The sequence below is a fragment of the Spinacia oleracea genome, chromosome 4 (genome assembly GCF_020520425.1).
Source record: "Spinacia oleracea cultivar Varoflay chromosome 4, BTI_SOV_V1, whole genome shotgun sequence".
NCBI lineage: Eukaryota > Viridiplantae > Streptophyta > Magnoliopsida > Caryophyllales > Amaranthaceae > Spinacia > Spinacia oleracea.
The window spans coordinates 156,498,522-156,510,421 of record NC_079490.1 but is presented as its reverse complement, the minus strand read 5'-3'; positions in this window follow the sequence as shown (position 1 = coordinate 156,510,421).

Below are 11,900 nucleotides of genomic sequence, written 5' to 3'. Positions count from 1 at the left end.
CCAGGTTCATCCTAATCCATGGAGTATTGTTCAGAAAATCAGTTGCAGGACCGTACCTGAGATGCATAGATCACGACAAGATCGATTCGACATTGCGGAACATACATGATGGAGAATGTGGAAACCACGCAGGAGGAAGAAGCTTAGCCCACAAAACTCTTACCATGGGATATTTTTGCCCCCACAATGAAGAAAGACGCAATCACCTTCGCCAGGAAATGCGACTTTTGCCAGCGGTTCGCATCTATCTCCCACCAACCTTGTGAAGTGCTCCACCCCATCTTGTCCCCTTGGCCCTTCATGAAATGGGGGATGGACATAGTGGGACCCTTACCACAAGCATCAGGGCAGCGTGTCTTCATGTTGGCAATGACTGATTACTTCTCCAAATGGATCGAAGCAGAAGCATTCAAGCGAGTTCGAGATACTGAGGTCATCTCGTTCATCAAACGAAATGTCTTTAGTCGGTTCGATATCCCTTCCGAAATCGTCTGCGACAATGGTTCTCAGTTTATAAACAACATCACCTTGCATACCTCAACACCAAGATATCCTCAAGCAAATGGCCTAGCCGAGTCAAGCAACAAAATCATCATCAATAACCTCAAGAAGCGCCTCGACGACGCCAAAGGAAGATGGGCAGACGAATTACCCATGATCCTTTGGGCCGATAGGACAACACCCAAGACGGCGACCAATCATACTCCTTTCTCCCTAGTCTTCGGTTGCGAGGCAGTCATCCCTCCTGAAGTCGAGCTCCCCACAGCAAGAAGTAGTTTCATGGCTCCAGGAATGAACGACTCAGTCTTGGCCTACGACATCTATACTGTCGACGAACTCAGGGAAGCAGCATTGGTCAGAATGGGGTCCTACCAACAAGCAGTTGCAAACAACTACAACAAGAATGTGAGAGTTCGAATATTTCAGCAAGGAGATTGGGTTCTACGCAAAGTCTTCCCAAACAAGAAGGACCCCCGACATGGCGAGTTGGCTCCGACATTGGAAGGTCCTTACCAGATTATAAGACGAAGAGGTCATGGCGCGTACGAGTTCGTTGACAGAGACGGCACACCCATCCCAAGAAGTTGGAACGCAACACACCTGAAATTGTACCATTTCTGAACACTCGAATCACTTTTCTTGCTTTTTAGTTTTTTCCTAACACACAGGAACCCTAGCATCCGTCGCCACCATGTCGGCACCCCTAAAACGGTGTGGGCATGACGTATCACGAAACCGAGAACATCTCGGACAACGTATACTTACAAGTAACAAAAGAAGTTAAGTCCCCCTTCTCTGTCTTTTCTACTTCTTTTCTTTTTCACATATTATTATCATTACTGACTTAGGCATCGGAGGGCCGTTGGCTCCACCAACGGCCAAACCTCACGCTCTGCTATGTTAAACAGTATGATGCCCACATGATGATGGATTCGACAAGGAGAGAACGGATGAATTGAAGTATACAACACAAAGTACAGGAAAGCAAAAACTCGAAATTGTACACACATGTTCAAGGAAACAAAGTGAAAGAAAACATTGTCAATTTTGTTCAAACATGATTATATACATTACATATTACATTTTTACAAACTACAAAACACAATTTAGGCCATTACAAAAATTCCTGGTACACAACAATGTACACTACATACACATTGGAATACAGATCTACATTTTCTACAAAATACATTGGCAGCATCTTGCCGACAGGCTGGAGGCGTCGCCAAAGTCAAAACTCGAGGTATGTGCTCAACCTGCAAAACCAAACACAAAAACACAAAACTGAAAATCCACAAAATATTTACATGCCGCCATCAAGGCGAAACACAACCACAATATCTTTTCGACCTCCTCAAAGGCCAAACACACAGAATATTTTTTAATACGAACCATTGTTTAAAACAAACACCAGTGAAATTTTAAATTTTTTAAGGAGGGGGGAGAGCTACTCCTGAGGGTCTGCTGGACCTGCATTCTCCCCTTGTTCGCCATCGCCTGGTGCCGCTACCGTCTCGGCATTGGGGCTGGTTGCTGTTGCACCCCCCTCAACGTCTTCCTCATCGCTAACGGCACCAGGGGGGATATAGTCCTCGGGGAATGCAGCGTTGAACTGAGCAATGTCTTCGTCAGGAGTCCAGCTCACATGTTTTCCCGCCTTAAATTCCTCCATCATCTCGGCCTTCATCTTCCAAGTATAGTAACCAGCACACTCGAAAATCCTCGCCTTGACTTTGGAGAGAGACGTCTTTAGCTCGTCAACCTCGGCAACCAGCGTCTCCTTCTCGGCATTCAGCATTGCAATCTCAGCAGCCCCCTTTTCTTGCGCCACCTGCAGCGCCTCAGCTCTGGCCGCCGCCTCCTTGGCCACACCGCCAAGGCGACCAGGTTCTTGCTTTGCTTTCTTCATGTCGTTTTTCATTTTTAATATTTCATCCTCTAATGTTATGACATGATGACGTGTAGCTAAAGCAGATTGCAGGGCCTGTTTGAACAGGAAAGAAAAAATTCTAAGTTACCGAATGACGAGACGATGATGGCATGCAACAAAAGTAAAAGAGACGAAAGAATAAGCAAGCAAAACATACCCGCCAAGCATCCGAGACGCTCTCGACAGTTGCAGCAACTGGGGACAGGGACTCTTGACGCTATCGGCTGGACGGCATCCACAAGCGGTCGACCTCAGGCCAAAGCTGGACTCGTGGCGCCTCTGTCGACCCGTAGTCGTCAGGGAACTCCACTGCAAGCTTCCTCTTCCGGGAAGGAGGCGGCAGCTTTTTCTCAGCAGGCATGGACGCACCAGTCTCCCCAGTCACTGTGGAGTCGATGGAATCCTTTGGCGGCCTCGGAGGTGACAACACAGTGATGGGTTTGGCTCGAGACACACTCCCTAGTGTCTCCAACCTTTTTCTCTGCAACGCGTCCGCAGAGGGAGCTTTGCCAGAGCGTGTCGACGGGCCAGTTCCTGTAGAAAGAATTTTTCGACGACTCAGTCTCGTCACAACAGTTGTAATTTATATTTGTTTGGAAAAGGGTAACGAACCCAAAGCTGTAAACTAACCCTAACCCATGTTTACCTGTTGACGTCGACATGCTTGCAGGCTCAGAGATCTCTTCTTCTTGACAGGTTTCCTCGCGTTCGAACTTGATAAAATAAAAAGGCTAACTTTAATATTGGTTGGACATGACATTACTAAGGCACTAGTTCGACAACGAACTTACTCACAACAAGAACACAGTTATGTGCGCCCTAGGGGAAGAGTTGGCGCCACTTTTGGGCCTTCTCACCCCACTATTAGATGCATGTAAATTTAGATGGTTGCTACTTGACCACCTTGCACATAAAATTTCATTGAAGAAATAACAATTAATCCCGTTGCGATACCCACAAGACTTAGAATTGAAAATTGAACTTAAGAGATAACGAAAAGGAAATTCTATTCTTTTATTAATGCTTCAATGAATAAGTCTTACATCCACTAATGACATAACATTTATTCTCCAACTATGATAGAACTAACAACCATAAGTAGTAGCTTTGCCACTTTATTATTCAACGAAAAATAAAACTAAGGATTACATTTCTCTAGAGACTAACGTCATCACGACGATCATTTCTTTCCTTGTATTGCTCTGGAGTAAAGTCTTGATCATTAGGATCATCCAAGTCTTCTTCCGGATCAGAGTCTTCATCCATAGCCTCATCATTCTGTTGTGGCTCACTATCAACCACATTGTTCTCTTCAAGCTCATCTTCTGATCCACTAGATATCTCAATGGTTGGTTCAGGAACTACAGGATTAGGATTTTCAATCTCTACTACATCATCATCATCATCATCGTCCTCCTCAACATCACTAGCTTGCTCATCATGGATCATGCCATGCATCCTCACCATCACTTTCTATTCCTCCATAGCCTATACCTAAACCCGCAGAATACTTCCCATCCTCATAGCTATTCTCCGCAACCTCTAAGATAGTAGTAAGAACCTCAGAATCATACTTCCACCTACCATCTCTAGTCCCATATTTGTACCAATTAGGGGTACCATCATTAAAATGCATGTCACTGAACTTGTTCTTGAGGTCTATGTAAGGGTTCTTATGGGGCAAATAATGTATAACCATACTAGCCATCATATCTTTGTGCCTAAGGTGGGCATATCCTTGGTCGAAGCAAAATAGTCGCAAGCAAACACGATCTTCTGGACATACATGCGAGGAGTCTCATTATCCATCTTCTCTAAGTATCCTAGACTGGTGAACTTAGAAGGTAGCATCCTTAATTCCTGAAAATTCACAACTAAAAAGTCTTACTAACGCGTTTCCATAGAAATTCCAACCCCAAGAAGGATACAATAAATAGTTCGTGGAGCCATACAATTTTCAATGCACAAATATATGCTCAACATGAAATATGATGCAATTAATCACATAAAGCAAGATAAAACATGATTCGAACGCACACATGGCATTTAATAAATCACATTGTCACATAATATATATTCTTAGACTAATATGCCCTTCTTAGTCTACCCATTCCTCACTTGAAAATAATATTAATTTTCGAAATTAATTAAGAAATAACTCCTAACTTAGTTGAAATTATTTAAATTAAAATTGAAAATTAATAAGAATTTTAACTAATTAAACAAATTAATTTCGGATAATTTAAGAAAATAATCCGAAAAAAAAGAAATATAAATTCAAAAAAAAAATTCGAATAAATAATAAATAAATAAATAAATAAATAAAATAAAATAAAAAAATTCGGATATTTAAGAAAATGCGAAAATAATAAAATTAATTCGAATTTAATTCGAAATTTTCGAGTGAATAAAAAAAATATTGCGGAAAATTTAATTAAATTAAATAATAACCCAAACTTTTCAACTCATTTCAAACGACCCAAAATAATTAATATTTGACCTTTAAAATATTGAGTACTCAAAATAATACGTTTTGACTTTAGGAAAATAATATTAAAAAATCCTAAAGTTCCGCATTAGTCTCCGATTACCACTTTGTAGTATTGCTTACTACAAAGAAGGAATGAAACTAAGCTCTAGTATACCACTTTGTAACACCCTAATAATTCCTTGCTTTTATAAAATCATTTTCCAACTTAAAATAAAGGAATTACTAAAGCATAACCGCCACCGTGATAACGGTTAAGGCTATTACCAGAATTACGCAGCAGAAATTAATGCCAACTAACCTTTAAAAACATAATTAATAAAATATCGAGGCCTCCTACAATTTGGAACCATAACGTCCCAAAAACCAAAGTATAAATAGTTCAACAATTTCAAACATAATTAAAGTATAAATAAATAGTTCAAAATACGAAAACATGCAACTCTCTCGATCATCCCAAGCCACATGATTCCGATCTACCAACCTGCTATATTATTCTACTCCCCATCAATGCAAGTGCAAATGATAGATCATCATAGGGTCATTAAGGCAAAGGCCATGACCAAAACACGCAAAGCACGTAGTCAGCAAAAGATGAGTACTTACAAGAATAGAGTGAAACAAAACTAAAACATGCATCACTCACTAAGTACTAATCATCATGCAAAAGCCATTTAATAATTAACAACTGTAGACACCTACTTTTGTCCCCATTCCCGCAAGGGAAAGGTTCGATGATGAAAGCATAAAAACTCCACTTGACAACGCATCTCCTATAAAATAAACGAATCTCGATTCCCTATTTCATTTCACCCGAAACCTGCTATTTATGGAAACATGCTAAAAATAGTAACTGCCGTAAAAGGTAGCGTCTAAAAGTGGCAAATCATAAAAGATAGAAACCTGTCAGAATTAGGTGTTGCACTCCAACATAAATCCTAAATGAGATAGAAAACCGCGAGAATCCTATTCCTAATAGGATTCGGAAATAAGAGTTACGTATTAATCAAAATCCTAATGAGCCTAGAGTTCGTAACGGGCCCAGACGCATTCCGTCATGAAATTGATACGCGCTAAAAGACTCGAATTAATCTCAAACTCTACGAATTTTAGGAATCCGAATCTGACTAAACAAAGCTGCCCAGACCCTATTTTCAACGCCTGGCTCTGGGCGCCGAAATCTTCGGCGCCCAGGCCTGGGCGTTGAAAGTACCTGGGTACGTCTCTTTTCCTAATTCTTTGCGGAATAGAACTCTGCAATTCTATCTTTCCACGAACTCTTCCCTATAAATAGGCCCCTAGTTTCGACGTGAAACGACACACAACAACACATAATATATTCTGAGTATTGAATCTAAACCCCTTAGCCTAAGCCTCTCGCAGCGAAGCTGTTCACGCGTTCTGTCGCAATCGATCCATAAATCGAACAGAACGTATCCTGTCCCATAATTGAGATTCGTTAAATAAAAGGAGAAATAGCAAAGTCAAAGTGGTTAGTTTTCTGAGAACCGTGACGCACCTCTCAAGGGTGCATCGTGATGTGTCCCTTTTCAATGATTTAACTGCTTTCCTCGCCCTTTTTATGAACTGTTAAACTAACCTAATATGATTGTTCTATCACGCCTATCAAATATAATATTTTTGGGAAATCGGATTATCATTCTAGGTCCCTTAATGTTATTTAAATCACATAATCACGATCGAATTAGTATTATATGTTGCATATTGCTAAAATAAAACTCATATTAGATTAATAGTTAACGCATGTCCCTTCAATTATTTATGCTGAGCTAGTAAGGATATCCTGCCTCTGGAGTTATCGACGAGCGAATTACTCCTCTCGGTAGTTACAGTCCCCAGAAACCTCAATCTCTACCTTGCGGGTGTATATTGAGAGATCCCCACACCAGGGATCACAAGGGAACCTACGGCCGTCGTGGTCAAACATAATTGCACTCCCTTTATGTCACGATAACCGGGTTTTGTCAGTTTTTCTCATTGTCGTTAAAAACTAAATGGCGACTCCTATATTACTAGTCAATTGGGTGTATACTCACATGAAATCCAATTACACTTGATTGAATAAAAAGAATCGTCACACCCACGAGGGACAAGGTCACGCATTAGCCTCGCGCTTTTTCGACCCCCTCACAGTGGCGACTCCACTGGGGATAGTGAAGGAAATACTCGTGCTTGTAGGTAATCAAAATATCCGAAGGGCAAAACGATCCTACCCCGCGTTTATTTCCCCATCAAGTTGGGACGACTTGAAAATCAGCATATTAATGTGAACGGGCAGAACATCATAACGAATCTCGGCTCCCTCGGGAGTTGGGACTAAGGATACCTTTTTTCGCCAATAGGGGGGTGCATACGCCGCGCATGTTTCCCACTCGGTACTTGTGCAGGTAGTACACCTATCCCGAACTCAATCGCTCGCCCATTAGGTCCCTCTCGCCTGCCTGCCCCCTTGGCTTGCACTTGCGAGTTGGCCTCTTGAGGGAAATTTGTCTGTTGAAGACACTACCTCGACCGGGGCATGTGTTGGATCTACGATAGAAGCGGTATTAAGCCAGGCGCAAATACTACCCATAGAAGCCTATCATAAACTACGTGGCATATTTAATTTTCAAATCCATGTTTGTAATGTAGTTATGTGTAGCGAAATATGTGATTGTGTGTGACAAACTATCCTAGAAAACCAATGACCTTAAAAATTGCCCAAACATTCATAGACTAATTTGCCAAAGAGTTATACCGAAACACGTGTTCCGCAAACCCGAATGATCGCCACAAAATAAGCGACGCTCGGGATGACCTGTAACGAATCCCACAAACGCTGTTACGCGTAAAGGACGTTATTAGGCAAGCACGCAAATCGAAGTCGCATAAACAGAAAACAGAAAACGAGAACCAGCCAGGGACGCATTTTCAACGCCCCTGGCTGGGCGCCAAAATTTCTCACGCCCACTGCTGGGCGCTAAAGTTGCTGCTTGGCTTTCTGGTCAGGCGCAGCAGCCTCGGTGCCCAAGCAAAAAGAAAGTACGTAGCACAAAAAATGCTCATCAAAAGAATTGCTACGAGGGCGTAAGAAAAGCACTCGATTTCAAAATGCGACTCGCGAAAAATTAATAACCCTTTGTGTCGTCGTTAGGCCTCCTACGACGGCAATGCTCGGCACCAAAACCGAACATGCTAACAACTATGAATGTCACACAGGCAAGTGTTTCGAAAATCCAAAGAACGACCAAAACAAAAAAAAACCCCCAAAAAGTGTACCGACAGAAGAAAGAGCGAAAAGAAAACACCAATTTAGAGAGTCGAAGTCTAGACTAAGTAATGCTTGAAACTTTGGGAACCTAAACTTTAGCTTATCTTATGCCTAGGACTGGTCCTGCCACTTGGTGCCGATCAGGGAATCAACGGCTAGTGCGTCTCGAAGATACATCACCAACACCAGGTCTAGTAACTCCAAGCTCCGTCCGTCGTCCCTCATTTCAAGGATCTCCGCTTCCCCAACCTCGATTCGCACCTCCAAACATGTCCATCGAAGATTTACGAGACCAGATGGTCCAAATGACCCAACTCATGGGCCAACTGAAAATGGAAAACGAAGCCTTAGCGGCTGCGCAAGCCAAAAATGACCTCGAAAGCGAGAAGAGGATCGAAAAAATGGTCCTACAGCAAACCATGGGGAGCAAATACTTCTCCCTCGAGCCTAAACCTTTTTCTGGAAAATTACCAGAAAAGTTCAGTTCATCCGACTTACCAAAGTTCAAGGCCACGGACAACCCCCGTGATCATCTACTGAGCTTTGTGAATACCATGAACTTGAAAGGCGTGGACAAGTCCATGTACCTACCTGCCTTTCCTTTGTCCTTGGAACCTGTGCCGCTCAAATGGTACTATTACCAGGACCCTAAGCTCTTCCCCACCTGGGAAGACTTTGTCAATGTCTTCATCAAGCAATACTCGTCGAACATGGATGTCCAAGTCACCATGCGCGAGCTGGAAGTTCTCTTCCAAAAGAAAAATGAGGGTTTCACAACCTACTTTGCTAGATGGAGGGACCAGGCGGCCCAGCTAATCAATAGGCCTCCCGAAACAGAATTGGTCCAAAAATTCATTGACAACTTGGACCCGGCTTACAGACAACACCTTAGGTACCTGGGACTCGACACTTTCAAAAGGGTTTATGATGTGGGAATAAAAATCGAGGACGACCTCGCCAAAACCATACAGAGAAAACCTACATATAAGACCAACACCTATAATCGGGGTAACACACCCCAAGCCCAAGAAGTCCATGCTGTAGAAGAGGCTCCTGCCCGAAGATACCCTGTAAGATGGGTCCGAGACCGAAAGTTTGCCCCACTCGGGTCAACTTTGGTACAAGCCTTTGAAAGACTAACCAATCAAGGAAAGTTGAGACCTATAGGCCCCACCCGTGACCCTCCTGTCAAAAACAAATATTGGGTCGAAGGTACTTACTGCAAATTCCATCAAGGAAATGGGCATGACACTGAAAACTACTGTCATCTAAAACGTACGATCCAGGACATGATAGAGGATGAAGTAATACCTCTCCCTAACGTTGGCGAACCCAACAGCAACAAGAGGCCACTCGGCTCTTGTCACATCTCTCTCGACCAACCAGAGAATTTCGACCCCACGGTGTATATTACACCTCAAGGTGCACCACTCGCTGTGGTACCTATGGATCGAATCGAGGGGGAAGTGTGCGGTGTGTGGAACGATGATGCTGAAGATATTTACCTATCTCAAGTCTCGGGCCAGGACCTCTTCACTGAAACTTGGCCCGAGTATGCTCTCATTGACACCACCCCTCAGGAGCCCGAGGTCGACAACCTCACCCGATCCGGAAGGATATACCAACCGGATATTCACCCACCTCCTATGGACGACATCCCGGTTAGGCAAACTCCTGAGAACGGGCGGCACGCCACCGTCGCGGAAGTCATTGAAAATCCCCACCTGAAACAACTGAAAAGAACCAAGGCTGAGATTACCATCTGGGATCTTATGTGTACTTCAAAGGAACATCGCGAAAAGCTTATTCGCTCACTTGACCTCATCTCAGTACCCACAGATATCACACCTGACTCATTGGTTAGCCATGTCACGAGAGATGCCGGAGAAAAGGCCATAGTTTTCACTGATAAAGACTTACCCAAAGAGGGGGGTGCTCACAATAAAGCCCTTTACTTAGTGGTTGGATGAAAAGGACAAAACATCCCCCTAGCGCTCGTAGATAATGGTTCGGCGGTTAATGTCTTCCCATTGCGAACCGCCCATTGCTTGGGGCTAGGAAGCGGTGACTTCCAAACCTCCTCACAAGGGGTACGAGCTTATGATAACTCCCGAAGGCCTGTGTTGGGAAAAATCAACCTTACCATACAAACTGGGCCTGTGGCACGCACCACGGAGTTTCAAATAATCGACATCAAGCCCACTTTCAACCTCCTCTTTGGGCGACCTTGGCTCCATGACTTAGGAGGTGTGGCTTCAACCTTGCACCAAATGGTTAAACTTAACCATAACGGGGTAATACTAGAAATCCGCGCCCCTCCTCTCGACGTCAGTTGTACTATGGTTGGAACGGCCGAAACTGCAGATGACCTTTATGGGTTTCAAATGGAAGAAGCAATCCAGTTCATCGAAGATTATGATCCAGCATTCCTAGACCCGCATGCATCCCGAGTCATCCCTAGAATGCTATTGGCTCAAGGTTATTTCCCAGGAACCCCATTGGGCATAAGGAAGAAGGAATGCACATTCCATCCTTTTCCCGACAAATCTACTCCCTTTGGCTTAGGTTATGAACCAACGGAGGAAGATATTGATGACCGCCTATCTAGGCTACGCCTTAACAAAGCCAAACAAACCACCCTCATTCCCCCATATCAAAGGACCCTTAACGGAATGTTTGTTCGGGAAGGAGAAGAACACCCATGTTGTGATTTCCCTGAACCCTTCGTTCAGGATGGCTTGCTAAAACCCGGATTTGAAATTTTCCATGACTGCCACACCTTGGATGAGGCACCCCACCTCACCAAGACTAAAACAACTGAAATATTGGACAACCAGGCTCTATGGACATTGTTTAACGAATCGAGGCCTATGGAGAACGAGACTGTGATGACCACCCTAGCTTTACAAGATGAAGGTTTCGATCCAACCCGGTTAATCTCTCCTGCATCAACACTAGAAGAGGTCAGGAACGGATGGGTGAAGACATATCAGTGGGTCAACGCAAAAGGAATAGGATTCAAGATGAGTACCGGTGAAGGACCGAAGTTTTATGAGACTAAACCCCAGGCTTGAGCCATATAGAGAACCATTAGTAGTTCTTTAGATTGATAGAAAAAATAATAGAGACTTTAGATGGTCCTAAGGCCCTTTAGAATATGGGTCAGTTTTATTTCAGTGTGTTTTCCTTACTTTCCAAATCAATAAAGGCGTAATATTTCTCCTAAAAATTTTATTCTAACACTAAATAAACACCAAATGTACTTGCAAAATAAAAAAAAAATAAAGAAGCGGCCCACTATAGGCCCAACAAACAAAGCCCACTCGGTTTTGAAATAATGCCATGTGAACCAGTTCCCGAAACCCACAAAACAAACCACACTATCCCATCCTCAAAACCTAAAAAGCCAACCAATGTCATCATGAGAGCCAATCCATGCAACCCAAAATCAAAAAGAAATCAAAAATTTAAAACAAATGCAAATGTTACCAAAAAAATAAATTCATAAAACATAGAATCCACCAACAGCTGTTTCACATAGATTCCATCATACCCTCCACAAAGATCTTCATAAGTTCCGCACCCTAACTCCATTTTCAAAACTGTTTTGAGTCACCAATAGAAAAAATTAATCTGGACAAAAATGCGTTTCACGCTAACAGTCAAAAAAGCCTCCAAAATAGCCTCAAAATTAACTTTAACTACGAAGC